The sequence below is a fragment of the Lissotriton vulgaris genome, chromosome 7, assembly GCF_964263255.1.
Source record: "Lissotriton vulgaris chromosome 7, aLisVul1.2, whole genome shotgun sequence".
NCBI classification, from domain to species: domain Eukaryota; kingdom Metazoa; phylum Chordata; class Amphibia; order Caudata; family Salamandridae; genus Lissotriton; species Lissotriton vulgaris.
The window spans coordinates 766220348-766232532 of NC_141695.1; positions in this window are offsets into that span (position 1 = coordinate 766220348).

A 12185-nucleotide genomic window follows, 5' to 3' on the forward strand; every position below is an offset into this window, starting at 1 on the left:
TACAAACAATTGCACAAGACACCATCGCCTGCCGGCACCCTAGTACTTCCTGCCGCCCATCGGAACATGCCCACCCCTGCACACCCAAGCCTCACTGCTCAGATTCTGCCACCGGAGTCTGTAAAAGATGACCCACCACGTTCTGCAAGCCACAAGTCCGGGGCACGTGGAAATGGCACCACATAATGCAGCACTGCTCCGCAGGCCACCTGGTCCAACATTTGATGCTGGGTCTTGATTACGCCATGGTAGAGGACATACCAGTGAGCAGGGCATCATCGCAGGCTGCAAACCCGCTCTGCCCAATAGGCACCACTGGCTCTGTGATCCTGGGTGCAAGACCACGTGGCTGTAGCCCACGCTGCCCATTGGCTCTGACCTACACTGCGGTCCAGCAGGGCACCCACATGATGCTGATTCTCGAGTCATCAATAGCGGAGACCACATCAGTGCACACGTCCTCATTGAAGGCTGCGCACCCACTCAGCTAGTTCGGTGGCACTAACTCTGTACAACCCAAGTCAGTGCCACGTTGTGGCAGGCTCATGACGGACGCAAGGCCTCGGGTGCCACCAACCCTGTGTGCAACATCCCATGGGCCCTTTATGATTGAGGACCATGGACCGCCTGTCATCCAGTCGCCACCGGCAGAAGGGAATGTGATGTCGTCGGCCCCTTATATTTGCATGGGCACATGGCCTGTGACACCTGTGCCGGATGGGTGTGGTGTGTGTGCAAACCTGCCTTCAGGGAGTGGAGGTGACATGCTTACAACTAGACCAGTGACCTGCACAACACCAGCATGAATGCCTGCAGCAGGTAGCTATGTGGGCCCCCCTCGGAGTATATGCGGAGGGGTCTGACCTGGCGTACGCCGTGCCAGTGCAGGGCTTGCAACTATGACTCGGGGGCTTTGGGCTTGGTTCAGTCCATGTCCGGACCAGGAAGTGACTTGTGCGTGTGTCCCTGTTGCAGTGTCCACAGCACACGGTTCAAAATAGGCAATATAGCAGACTGTGACTGGCATCCCACTAGATGGGCATCATTGACATGTGAGGAATCACTGTCCCTATATTCATCCACAAATACAGACATGGATGATGAAAGACATGACACAGCAGTGGGTAACTGGATGTTTATTGCACATCTAGTGGAGTTTTGCAGCTGGAGTGGGTCAGGGCAATGCCTAGCAAACCACACAATATGGGCCCATGGAGGGCCAGCTAGAGTCCATCCGGTGATGACAGGTACTGTGGAAGAAGAAGGGTACAGTCTGCAGTCTGGTCGCCGTGTCATCGTTCATCAAACAGGATTTGGCAGTCCATTTCGTGGTCCATGGTGAGTGCAGTGGAGTGTATCCAGGGCCAGTGGAAGGTCATGGGGCCATGTGCGGCACCAAGCAGAAACTGGCCAGGTGGCGGAAATGAATGCTAGTGGCTCCTTCTGACAGCAATCCCAGTCACGTCCTCGGATGTGTGCTCTGCCCCACTTGTGGTTGTTGCAGTACCGGCTGCGGCACTGTGTGCCACTGACACATTAGGGGCCAGAGGAGGTTTTTCCGCTGCACTGTGTGGCAGTGACACATCATGTGCCGGAGTGGATACGCCTGCTGCACTGTGAGGTACTGACACACCAGGGGGCAGAGATGTGGGTGTGTGGGGGTAGCAGCATTCATTAGCGCCACACCTTGTGGCAGCAATGCCATGATGAGGATCTGCAGGGCATGGTAGATCCCAGCTACATTTTGCTGATGTGCAGCGGTGGCTGCCATCCTTTCTGCCTCCATCCGCACCATGTCCTCCATGAGCCTCTGCATGTGTATCGCTGGAGCCTGTCTGAGCGGCAGGTGTTCTTCGCTCCGCGTCATGACTCCAGGGATGTCAGTCAGGGCTCGTTGGAGGCCATGGATTGGGCTGTGAGTGTCAGTTAGGGACTGGAGCTGGTCCCTCATTGGACCTAGACACCCATGGATGGCATCCAGTTTGGTAGCCATGAGCCGAACCCCACCCGCACCTTCTCAGCCACCTCCCTCTTGGCCTCCAGCGCATGTCGTTGGAAGACTATGGTTTGTTCCTGGGGGTCTTGGGAGACTGCCGGGGCTGTGGGTGCCTCCTGATGGGTGGTTTGGGTAGTGGGTAGTGTCTCCTCGATGCAGCTTGGCTGCCCTGATCCTGTAGGTGAGTCGCGGATCATGTCCATGATGTTTTGGAGGGCTTGGGTGTCGATGTTGGGGTTGTTCTCCTCGTCATCAGTGAAGAGTGGCTGGGACTGCTGTGCAGGGTGTGTTGACGGTCCCTCTGCAATGTGAAGGGGAGATGGTGTATTACAATGTGTCCACATGTATGTGGCTGCATAGAGCATGTTGACATACAGACAGCATGGCATTGTACATTGTAACAGTATGTAGATCAGGGCCATGACTCAGAGTCAACGTGGGTGTGCACAGTGCTCTGCTACATTGTGCATGTGTGCCATTGTGGACCACTTCACCCGTCTCCCAGTACCTGGTGGTCACTCACCCTATTGCGGTTGTGTTTTGTCCTATCTTCAAGTGTCCGTTACCCCGACTCCCCCCACAGTCTCCACACTGATGAGTGTTGACACCAGCTCCTCCATATCATTCAGCTCCAGCTGTGGTGCTGGGCTCCCACCTCCGGTCTGCATTGCTACCTTCTGGTTGCCTGCTAGTTTCCCCTTGGTGTTCCGCTCGATGTCAATCCATCGCCTCTTGGCCTTGTCCATTTACTCTTGTGCTCCCTGACGGCATTCACCTTGTCCAGGATGTCCCGACATATCCCATTTGTGGTGCCCAATGACACGTTGGCGGTGACAAAGAGTTGTTGATGGTGTTTCATCACCTCCCTGATCAAGAGCCTATTTTCCTGCGGACTAAACTTCAGCTTCCTCTTCTTTTTGTCCTTGCCCTTCCCTGTCCCCAAGGTTCTGGACTGGTCATCCAGAGTGCTTGTGGGATTGCGCCCGTCCTATGTGCCTGCACCGGCTGCCTCCATGGTGCTTGGGTGTTGGTTAGTTTGTGTTTGTGTGTTTTTTCTACTTTTATAGTAATTTTTCCCACCTGCCATGTGTTTATTGCAGGCCTGGCGCTTCTTATCGCTGATTTCCTCATCGTGAATGTGCTCATCGCACATTTTTTCACGTTGAGGTTTGTGTTTTTATCTCCGTCGCTGTGGTTGTATTGCCGACATTGGCAGCGTTTTCGGAGAACAATCGCATGGTACCATGGTGTTGAGAATTCCACGTTAACACAGGGTTATTTCCCTGTGATGGGCTGCGATGTGTAAAGTTGCATTAGCATTTTTTGGTGATATGTAGCACACGTTCTTGTGAATATACCCCAAAGAGAGAAAACAAGCTAACACCACATAAATGAGAGTCTAAGACCTATTGAAGTCTCCTAAGGATACAAGCTAAATCCCACTCTTTGAAACACCATTCAATTCACAAAATAATGTTTTTTATTGTCTTTTAGGTATTTAGTTTACTTTTTAATGTTCATTTATTTCAATATAATTTGTTTGGGATAAGTGCTACAATGTAAGTTTATTTTTTTCTTTTAATGATATTAGGTTTTCCTAGTAATGTTTCAATAGGTGGTCTTGTGACAGTTGTTGCACATGGACTTGTGTTTGATCTACAGCATAGAAAAATAACTGCATTTCCAGTCTTAGGAAGACATTGAAATGTCGACAGTGGTCCACAGATATGACTGGGATGACAGAGATCTCACGTTTATCAATGCTGCAGCATGCCATTCACCCTACTTTCAGTTGACTGCCTCAGTGACAATCTTTCTGATGGAAATGTTCCAGCCAACGTGCCACAATCAGTTTTGACAGAAATGGATGCCAAGCACATTACATGTTTTTTGACCATCGTGATATTCAGGTTTTATTTTTCAGATGCAAATACCCAAAGAGCTATTTGTGAGAAACAAAAAAAGCAATCACCTCTCCAGACTGGGAGTGTTCTCCCTGTTCATGGAAGGGGTCTGTTTTGTTTCATTGTGAAGCATGACAGTACCAAGCAGAAAGCATATGCATCAGGAGATCAGCCATAAATAGTGTGGACTACTCGATGCATAAAAAACAAGAACTGACTGCCAGTAGAGTCAGTAGATGCTCCCCTGGTGGTCAATCTGCAGTTCACTACCTTTTTAAATGATGATGAGGAATCATACAATTTGTGGGACAGAGGAACCTGCCAAGCTCTAAATGACTAGCATAACCTCTAAATTCTGAACAATATGTGTAATGGCATTTATCAAGTCTTTCAATGTCATTTGAGACAAGCATTTACAATGCAACGGTTTCGCCTTTGTAAAAGTTAGAGCTATTGTCATTGTAAATGACAATTTTTTTTATTTATGTGTTGGTTTTGAAAACAGATAAATAAATGGCATTGTCATTTATAATGCCAATAGCTTAATCTTTCGCAAATGTGAGACCTATTGCATTTGCACCCACACGCACACACACACACACAGAGCCACCCACACAGAACCACCCACACACACACAGAGCCACCCACACAGGAGTGAGGGCGGAGGGATGGAGGGACAGAGCAGCGTGAATCTCTCCGAATCTAATGAAAGCCCTTCCTAAGCCTGATGTATTGCACCTGGCAGTCACTTGGTCTGCTCTAGCTATTGAATAATTGAAAGGGTCTGATCGGGGGGAGGGGGGACCTTCCCGAGGAAGTGTCTCTACACATGTACATTTCCAGGCGGACCTGCTCGTCTCCCCCTCTCTGGAGCAGCTTTAAGTGTTCCACTCTTGGTTGTGTGTCTTTCCTTCCCTTGTTTATTCGTTTCCTGTCCCTTGCGCTCTTTCTATGGCGGGCGTTTTTGCGGCGGTGGGAGGCGCTGTCTCTTCTGGTGACCAGAGAGAGCAGACACGAGGGGCACAGATTGAGCGAGGAAAGAGGAGGGGTGAGAGGAAAAGAGACGGCAGGAGGGGAGAGAGAGTGAGAGAACGAGAGAAACCGAAACTGTAAGAGGGAAGAAAGAAAGCTGAGAGGGAAAGATGTGGAGAAAGCACAAGAGAGAGGGAGAGAGAGAGAGAGAGAGAGAGGGAAAGGGGACGGAGTAAAGGGGTAGCGGCGGGTCATGGAATGAGCCGAGAGGGCAAGAGGTACATTTGGAAGAGGAAAGCAAAAGAAAGATAGGGCGAGTACAATGTATCAATGGAGGATGTGAGAGGATGGGAGGGAGAAAGGAAAGGAGGGGGCATCCGAAATGGAGAGGAGTGTGTGAGGACAACGGTGAGCGGGCAGGAGGGACGGCGAATGGAGGAGGTTGAGCTGTGTAGGGTGCGAGGAGAAGAAAGAGAGGGAAAGGCAGAGCGGGGAACCAACAAGGAAATATAGGGGAAACGCGAGAGGGGACGGCTGAGGGCAGAAGAGAGGGAAGGTAGGGGGACATTTAAAAAAGTGTGAACGGGACTGATGAATTGGGAGGAGCTGGGGAGGGAGTCTTATGGGTGAAAAAGACGCGAGGGACAGATAGGAAAGAGGACGAGAGAAGAGAGCCAACGGCGGGCAGAGGATGGGGATGGAGTGAAGACAGGCAGGAAAGGATCACCAGGGAAAGAAGAGAGGACCTCGTGACCCGTGATCATTTCCTTATTTCCCCGCACCAGAATTACCATGACCTGCCTGGGATCCTGGTTATTAGGGGACAGGAAAGTAACAGCAATTCGGAGTTTTGGAGAAACAACATACGGAAATCGGATTTACTGTGCCGATTTTACGCTTTTGCCCAGGTGCTGCATTGAGACTCTGCGCGCGAGCAGGAGGTGAAACACCGTGGAACTCCAGTGTTGCCTCACACTTCTAACATTTGTATATATTTTCCATATGATGAGAGAGGCAACACATATCTCATTAAAAGTGTCTCGAATCGCTGCACCCATCATATTTAGGATTATTTTCTTGCAGGACAATTTGTGCAAATAGTAATAGAATAAAATAGCCGCTATTTGTCCACAGTAATACAAAATGCTCTATACTGGAAAACAGAAAAATATGATACGATATGGTATAGCCGAAGAGTTTTATTTGTTAAATCGGTTGACTAATACATCAATTTATCGGCAATTTTTTTGTGTCAGACTAATGGTTTCAGTCCCTGTTTGTCTTTTGGCTTTGATGGTGGCTATTTTTCTCACCCAGCCCGATTTGTGACGCAGGGGTGAAATAAGCTTCTGGATTTTTTTTTGTATAGAAGGCCGCAAAAAGAAAAACGTTTAAATACTTTATTCTGCTACTAAAAATTGGGAAAATTATAGGAAGCTGCTCTGGAGATTTCGACGTTAATTTTAACGTTGTAATAGCAAAGTAATGACCTTATTGATTTGTTTGTATATGTATGTACTCACGTTTGCCTTGTTTGTGTGTGTCTACTGCCTCAGTTATATACGTTTCATAATACAGTTTTGCAGCCTGTCCGTTCCTGTGATTAACAGGTGTTATTACTCAATTTAAGAATACGCTGAGAGCTGAAAGAACGGCTTTTCAGATACTGCATATTCTCCGAAACTGCATATTACATTTGAAGTTGGGATGTAACCATTTCATAAATGCAAGAAAATCAGTAAAACAACATCTTCTTAAAACTGCACTTTATGTACCAACCTCGGAACAATGGAAGGTTGAGTTGGCCTTGCTGGGATATCAGCCCGTGACCTGCAGGTCGCAGCAGATGTCAGTGCCAGTTTGACTCAATGAGCCCTCTTGAGAACTCTATGTGGGGGGTGTACTGTGGTGTATACAGTTTGCTTGATCAAGAATCTCACCTAACCTGGATAACTTGCCCTCTCTCTTCCTCGAAAATATAGATAGATATATAGTTGAAAATGAAGAGCCATGCTGTTTATTTTGGAGATGTCATGAGCCCTGGGAGGCCCTGCAGCTGCCTCAGAGCGCATGGTTGCCCCTCTCATTAAATTCATCAGAGCTTTGCTTATGTTTATATGTTTAGAACCCGGGTAGACACAGTGACCCGGTCCTGCACTCCACGACCATCCTTGCATGACCCCTGGTTAGGAGTCTTGCAGCAGGGGGGAGGGGGCTCGGCTCTGCAGAGACGAGGCCTGTGTTCCCAGGGTCCGGCCTCCGTGGATTTGTGGTTGAAAAGTTCCTTGGTGGCTGGGTTGGTGCTGGTGTAAAAAGTGATTTACACGGGTCCTGGGCACTATAGCAAGGAGGCACTGAGAGCAAGATCTCCTACATGCACAGTGTCATGTTTACCTGTGTGATTGTACATGTTTTAAATCACTCGCCTCAGATCCTAAAGGTGGTATTGACCTTTTCTTTACAGAAAAAGTACTCATTTGCACCAAAACTCATTTTTTCACTTGCCCGCTTCTTTGTACCCTAGCTAGTTATATTGTTCGTCTAGACTAAATACAAATAAATTAGGATAAACTAAATATGTATTTACTATATTCATTAATATGTAGAAGTTCATTCAGAATGAATGGTCTTTAATACATCTAGGTGCCTTACATTAGTTTTAATAAAATACACAGAGTTGAACTGGGTCACGGAGGCGGCAGCAGACACGATAGATGTCCCCTTTATTTAGCTCTCTATGTGGGGGTGGTGGTGCCCCTGCGCCCCCTCCACAGGCAGGCTCGTGTGCCCCTTCTGGCTTCTGCCCCTGTTCCCCGGCAGCCCCCTCCACAGGCAGGCTCGTACGCCCCTTCTCCTGGCCATGCCTGAACCGACTCCGCTCCCGGGAAAGTGGCCAGTGATTTATTTGGTTGCATTTTCGATTTCTCTGGTCGGCTCTCCTTTCTCCTCCTTTCAGCAGAGATGTCAGCTGTTATTACTCGGCATCGATCTCTTTGCAAAGTGAGAAGTGAACTAAAATTAATGTCAATTCCACTGGCCAGATCAATAGCCGGAGTTATTTTAATCTGGATTTGCACAAAGTGCTAAATTAAAAAGATTCGGCGTGCATGACGGGAGCTGGGGTTAGCCCGTCCTTAACCCCCTGCCACATTAGAGGTGTCATGGGGGCCCCTACCCTCGGTCTGTCTCGCTGCGCTGCAGCCGGACCCCAGCTGCCCTGCTCTGAGGACCCGGCCCTCTTGTGCAGTCGGGCGGTGTCATGTGTGAAACATGACTGCCGACCTGGTCCTGCCTTCTTCAGGAAGAATCAGTGGGAGGATGCGATGGAGGCCGGTGGGTCTATTGCTGGCCTCGTGAGATTTTCTAAGTTTAGACCCCTGGTTAAGGCAGAGCCCGTCCCGTTGGGCGGGGGTGCTGAACTTAAAGGGTGTTAAACGTTTTGCTTATCTGCATACACAAGCAACGAGAGAATGCCCGTATGTCCATCCATCCATCCATCTATCTCATTCTCACTCTTTCCCTCGGTATCATTCTCTTTCTGCCTCCGTCTCTTCCTTTTTCGGCGATGTGTTTCTCAATGTGTCTTTCCTCTGTGAGAGTGTTTGCTTCTGGGGGCTGCGAGTGACCAGTCGTGTCCCCGCCGCTCTTGTATTTGACATTTCTACATCTCCCCGTGCTCCTCACAGGCGTGGATCTTACACTACTCCTGTGATCTTAGCCATAGGGCGCGCTTCACCGTCTGTCAGTGCACCGTACAGAGATTGTCACATTTGTAATCTCACCCAAGCACATGTGACGTGCGGAGATGTGTCCAGCTGCCTCCCGAATAAGCCCGTCGACAACCTCCAAAAGCGCCTAACAGAGCCTACCCCGGCAGTGGTAAAACAAGAGAAATATACCGCGTCTAAACGACGTGAAGTGCAGGTCTGATTGTGAAAAGGGAATAGAGTCTGCAACAAAACCCCAAATAAAGCAGAAGCAACGTAAGTGAAGTCATAAAGTGGATAACACGGTTTCTAAACAACAATAACACATCGGAATCAGAACATCTCCCAGCCCCTGAACGAGAGCTCCGAAGATCGTGCCTCAAACAGGGCTGCTCCAAGATCTGGTAGAAACTATTAGGACATGAGCTGGTGGCGAGCAGAAACTTCTGGCCTCAGACCCAGCTGAAAGACACCTTTAAAGCACGCGTGGCAGTTGGAAAGGCGATGCTTGTGCCGGGAATGCACCCGTTCTTCCTCAGGAGCTAGTTAAAGCGCTCATCTTTAGCAGAAGTCTGTGAGCGAAAGGTGTCGGGTTTGCAACTCGCCTCGCCTTTTGCTTGTGATTACAGGCACGCGCGTGCCAGGCTATGCACGGCCCGTGCAAGAAATGCCACCTAAGAACGAACGCAGCCTTGGCATAGAGCAGGCTGGGATGTATGTGAAGCGCCCTCTTCCCCCTCGCCCACCCCCTCTGCTCATGCAGGCTAAGTGGCCAGCACCCCAGGACGACAGCAGTCGGAAGTGCTGCTAACATGTTGTGCTAAATGTTAATGGTTCATCGGAGGCGGCTTACGAATCTATTTAGGAGCGCCGAGTGGTACCGCAGATCCATTCTCCAGAGATGTATCGTGAGCTGTGCACCCGAGGGGGCAGCAGCGGTGGGAGCCCGGATACGGGCACACGGCAGAAAGGCTGCCAGCCCCCTGCGTGGGATCAACAGAGTGTACAAACACGCTGCACACAGCTGTGCGACTGGCTGCTGGGATCCGCGGCTCTGCGCTGACACTACTCTGCATATGACCTGCGTTTGCAGACACATCCGTACACTTCAGTGTCTCGTTGTTTACACGGTGTTCAGCTTTCCTCGGCGGATAAAGGACCTGAAGCGTGGTGAGATACACGAATCTGCCCAGGATCCCACAAAGTGGTGTCCCAGGGGAGCTGGGATTAGAGCCCCAGCCTTTGATTCACATTCCATCCTCGATGCAAATCTCCTCAGCTCCCTCGTCTGTGTAGCGGCCCTCTGTTTCTCTGTGTGCTGGGTGCCGTTTCTTTCACGGTACAGAGTGTCTGTTAACGGTGTAAGAAGCACGAACATTTTCGCAATATTTACATTACAATTCTGCTGTGTGAGTTGTCATTTAAAATACTATTTTGGTTCTGACGGCGACGCCATTACGCAACCCTTCGCTCGAGTTTTCATTTCCTTTATTGATCCGACTCGTTGGCTCCTTCTGAAGCTGGTTTGGAAGGCTGGTCATTACCTTGAAAGGGGAGCTGCAACCACCACACGGCAACAGTGGTGACGCTGCGCCGCACGGGCCAATCCCGTCGCGGCGTTTGGTGAGGGGGCTCGGCTCTCCCGTCCAATCGGAGAGCAGCGGGCTCGTTTTCGGTCGCGTTGGTACCAGCAAGGTACGGGGCCCTTGTGGGCGCTCGCAGACGCCATGTTTCTGTAATAGGTGCTCGGAAGTGCATAACAAGCCTGTACCTGGAGTACCAGAGGAAGCTACGGGATACCACAATTTGTGAGGACACGGGGGGGGCGGGAGAGGACGAGGGGGGCGGGAGGGGGGCGGGAAAGGACACGGACGTCGGGAGGGAGGTGGGAAACGTGGGGACGGCGGGAGGAGGGACACAAGGCAGGACAGCAGCAAGCACGGCCTGGCCGGACCAGATTCGGGGGCGTTCCCGGCGTCGCGTGACGTCGGCAAAAGCCAAAGAATCTCGGGAACGCCCCCGAGTCTCCTCCGGCCATGACGGACGCCTCTCTGTTCCAATGGCTAGCCTCCATTTATGGAGCTAGCCAATGGGACGGGGGGCGTATTCCAGAGTCACTACTGCAATCAAGAGATTTCTCTGGAGGCGGAGCCTAAAGGCTCCGTTCCCCAGCGAAACCTAAAAAGGGCTGATATGGGTAGTCATTGCTTTGAACTTCTGAATCCTTATAGTTTAATTAATATTTTGATATTCATGTTCAGTAAGGAGAAATGTGTACTTGTGGCCCTGTCAACTGTTTCGGGAAAACATTTACTGAAGTCATTTTTTATGTTATCGGAAAAGCGGGTGTTTGTGATCTTTTTGATGAACATTTCCACCAGAATTAATGGAAGGTGCACCAAGCAGACTTAGTGCTGCATTTAGAGGGGATAATAATGAGATTGTTGCTAAAAGTGAGCAGATCAACTCCATTTGCCTACTTCTCAGTTCACCAATCTAGTTTAGAAGTCCGGAAAATGTGGTTTACTGATGTTAAAAACACCAATAACCACAGGTACTTCTAACCTCCACTTTGCTTCCTAGGGGCCCGGTCGGGGCTGGCTGGCAGCTGATTTCACGCTAGGCTTCCAGCGCTAGTGGCCGCCATCTTAGGTTGGGCAGGTTCGCCCAACCCCACCCACGCCACTCCCCCCACGCTGCTCCTCCATTTAGGAGTGAGCTTCACGTCTCCCCAGCGATTGCGAGCAGCCCGGTGGCAGTGGGCTTGCTTGCAGGAGCTGAGGGCTGCGATCGTGTACTCTGCGTTTTTAGCGCGCTGTCACGCAGATTTAAATGGTGACACGCATTTACTTTTAAAATTGCATTTCTTTTAACTCACCTGTACTGAAAATCCACAGGTACTTCTAACCTCCACTTTGCTTCCTAGGGGCCCGGTCGGGGCTGGCTGGCAGCTGATTTCACGCTAGGCTTCCAGCGCTAGTGGCCGCCATCTTAGGTTGGGCAGGTTCGCCCAACCCCACCCACGCCACTCCCCCCACGCTGCTCCTCCATTTAAATGCCCCCCATGTGTCAGCGCAGCGGACGAGCGCAGCGGGTGCGCCGCAGGCGCGCCGGAGTCACGCCAGAGTCCAGCCCGTCTGCGCCCGTCCGCGGCAGGCCGGGGCTAGGGGCACCCCCCTATACCCACTTGCTGACATACTCTCCCTCCGACCTTCTTTCCCTATGGACGCCGTTTGGTACCATCAGCCCACACACTTCCAGCTTGTTGCAACATTTGTGCCTCTCTTCTAGCCCTTCATCTACCGCTCCCACTATTATATCAAGTCTCACCTATTTGTCCCATGACACATCCTCTGCTCTTCCCCCACACCCCGTCCCTCACAAGCCCACCTTTAACATCACGGCTGCGCTCCTTAACACCAGATCTGTAGTCAGCCATCAGTATGAGCTTTATGATTACCTTGATACCCATAATCCTAATCTTCTGTTTATAACAGAGACTTGGCTTAAGGCAGACTCCCTACCTAACGTCCTAGCAGCTCTTCCTCCCTCATACTCCATCGTTCGAGCAGATCGACCGGAGGGCAGAAGAGGCGGTGGAGTGGC